Genomic DNA, 1,813 nt, shown 5'->3' with positions numbered 1-1,813 from the left:
CAACGAGATGGATTGGCCAAGTGGCAGCATTGATGGACTCAAGCGTGGCAACAGTAGAGAGGTTGGCCCAGGATCGGGCAGTGTCTCATTGTGCTGTGCATAAGGTCGCTAAGGATCAGTTCCGATGCGATGGCACTTAACAACAACAACCAAGTTTCTTCCTCTACTTCATACAGACTATATTAAAAATATATTGCTGAGGGGAGAAATGCTTCTTCCTTTCCGTCTGACGGCAGCTATCAAGGTAAGCCGAGATGGGTGCTTACAAGTTCATCCAGGAACTGTGGAGGAAGCAGCAGTCTGATGTAATGCGATTTCTCCTGCAGGTTTGTTGTTGGCAGTACCACCAGCTCTCTGTGCTGCACAGGGCCCCCGGTCCCACCCAGCCAGACAGGCGCTCAGACTGGGATACAAGGCCAAGCAAGGTTATGTCATCTATAGGATTCGTGCGTGCAGAGGTGGCCCCAAATGCCCATTGCCTAAAGGTGCAACCTATGGCAAGCCTGTCCAACCAGCTGAAGTTTGCTAGAAGCCTTTAGTCTGTGGCTGAGGAACGAGCTGGATGCCGCCACTGTGGGACCCTAAGAGTCCTGAATTCTTACTGCGTTGGTGAAGATTCCCCATACAAATTTTTGGAAGTTATCCTCATTGATCCATTTCATAAAGCTATCAGAAGAAATCCTGACACCCAATGGATCACCAAGCCAATCCACAAGCACATGGAGATGCGTAGTTTGACAATTACAGGCTGCAATAGCCGTGGCCTGGGGAAAGGCCACAAGTTCCACCACCCTATTGGTGGTTATCACCAGGCTGCTTGGAGAAGACCAACATTCTCCAGCTCCATCGTTACTGTTAATATACGTAATGTTTGTAAAATTCATGCCTAATAAACAGTTTAGGACAGTGACATCTACTTAAAAATGTTCTTTGTCTGTTAAAACAGTAGTTGTCTGCAGATTTTTCATGATTGCATCGTCAAATTATGAAAGCAAAAGTGCAATAATGTTTGAAGATAATTAAGTCAATAGTGTATCTTGTTTCTAATAAGGTTAAGTGCTGCTGTTTTTGCTTTGTGCATCTTACCAGGGAGTTACATGTCAATGTTTGAAAACAGCATACTGTGTGGTAAAATAGGTGTAAAATAAATTCTTTAAAAGGTGCACTGAAATTAGCTCCTTCTGTACACTTTAGTGCATGTGCTAAAACTTACAGTTTTATTGGGGTGATGCAATGCTCTGATAGCCTCAAGTGGTTGGAGTTTTTATTTTCCTTGTTTTTAGAGTTCAACAAAGGTAAATTCAGATCAACTTTCTTAAATAAGTTGGATTTTGCTTGGACATTTGCAAGGTGGGAGGAGACTGTCCTAACCTTTTGTCATGACCATTTGCAGTAAAATGAGAGTCAATTAAAGTCCACATTTTTATATCTATCCATGTTAACTGTAGTTTTTGAAAAGGAAAACTTTAAATGCCACCATTTTTAGAAGAAACACTGCAAGTGAACTTTCAAATGAAACAAGTCTGAGTTATCAACCCAAATAGTTGCCTTGTTCTCCATGGTATCATCAAAGGTGAAAGCTTGTTCAATCTCCATTTCTGGGATATACAGAATCCCAGATTTGATAAAAATAAAAATTTGATTAGCGGTATTTACACTGGGGGTACTGGTGAAGTGCTGTGGTTTAATGTGGGTTAATGTGCTGGAATGTAAAGTTAGTTTGAACCATAAGGTCGGTGGTTCAAATTCAACAGCTGCTCCTCGGAAACCCTATATAGGGTCGCTATAGGTCGGAACCAACTCGATGGCACTT

The 1,813-nt window shown here is 42.1% G+C and overlaps 1 protein-coding gene and 1 pseudogene across 4 annotated transcripts in view; one reads left to right on the top strand and one right to left on the bottom strand.

The window, feature by feature from the left end:
- Positions 1-1,813, bottom strand: part of STAU2 (staufen double-stranded RNA binding protein 2) — a 473,318-nt gene that overhangs the window by 314,594 nt on the left and 156,911 nt on the right. The gene's annotated exons all lie outside the window — the stretch shown is intronic.
- On the top strand, positions 255-859 carry LOC102814010 (annotated as a pseudogene).

This window comes from Chrysochloris asiatica, unplaced genomic scaffold, assembly GCF_000296735.1.
Source record: "Chrysochloris asiatica unplaced genomic scaffold, ChrAsi1.0 scaffold00036, whole genome shotgun sequence".
NCBI lineage: Eukaryota > Metazoa > Chordata > Mammalia > Afrosoricida > Chrysochloridae > Chrysochloris > Chrysochloris asiatica.
Note: the sequence above shows the minus strand (reverse complement) of the source record. Positions and strands in the feature narration are given on the sequence as shown.